Here is a 1,195-nt window from a genome sequence, read left to right on the forward strand (position 1 = left end):
GGGCAGGTGAGACCCACGTGGAATGAAGCTGAGCAGATGGCACGTGAAGGTGCTGGGTGTGCCTCTGCAGCAAAGCTCTGCTTCATCCCCAGGGCCCCAAGCCCACCCAAAAGGCATCTCCCCAGTGTTTGAAAGAGCTGACCCTTCCCCAAAATACAGAAATTGCAACTTTCTCCAGGAGAAATGCAGAAAAAAACCCCAAGCTCCCATTCCCCAAAGCACCAAAAAAGGGTGAGATAAAGGGGAAATGGGACAAGGAAAGAAGGGGGGAAAGAAAACAGCAACCAAAACACCTCAACATCAAAAGATAAAGCAATCCAAAGTAACCATGAAAAAAAAACAAACCAACAATTGTACATCTTGGCTGCAAAGCTGCCAAACCAAGCAGGTGAGGGTGTGGGTGCTCCCAGGAGCATTGGGTGGTTTGCAGAGCAGGACCGAGGAGGGAGACGTGGAAAACATCAATCATTGTCTTATTTTACATGAAAAATTGGGGTGGGGGGTCTGGGTTGAACCAGAGCTGAGCAGGGTTGGTGCAGCTCAGCCTGGGCTGGTTCTCTGGGGGGCTGTGGGCTCAGGGAAGGGGAGCAGAGCGGTGAGGTGGGAAGTGCTGCTGCATGATGAGGGCTGAAACCATTTGCCCCCGAGCTGGTTCCCCTGGAAGCAGCTCCCAGGAGTAGATGGTGTCAAGGAGCCCAGTTCCCAGGCAGAGGGTCCCCAGCACGGCTGCAGGAGTGGGAGCAATGGATTTAAGGGGATGTGGTTCTTCGTGGGGCAGGGGACCCTGAACGCTGGAACTTGCGCCCTGAAACCCAGACCTCCAGGGCATGAACTTCAGGAAGAACAGTTTTAAAAGATTCAGTTAAAAAATACATCTATTAAAAAAGTCTTAGGCTGGGGTGTCTTCTAGTGACCCCTTCCCCACCACCCTAAATTTAGCCAGAAAATCGTTAGCCATTTCACCCAATGTGCTGGCCATATAGACATTCACACATCCATCACTGATTTAAAAATATAATATATATATATATATAGCTCACACACGGACACACACACAAATATATATTAGAAAAGAAACACAAAAAAAAAAAATACCCTCTGAAAACTCAATCCATTAAAAATAAACCCCAACAAAATCCACAGCCCGTGATCCGCTACAGTAGAAGACACGAAACCCCTCCTGCTCCCAGAGCTC

Source organism: Merops nubicus, unplaced genomic scaffold (assembly GCF_000691845.1).
Source record: "Merops nubicus isolate BGI_N331 unplaced genomic scaffold, ASM69184v1 scaffold6943, whole genome shotgun sequence".
Lineage (NCBI taxonomy): Eukaryota > Metazoa > Chordata > Aves > Coraciiformes > Meropidae > Merops > Merops nubicus.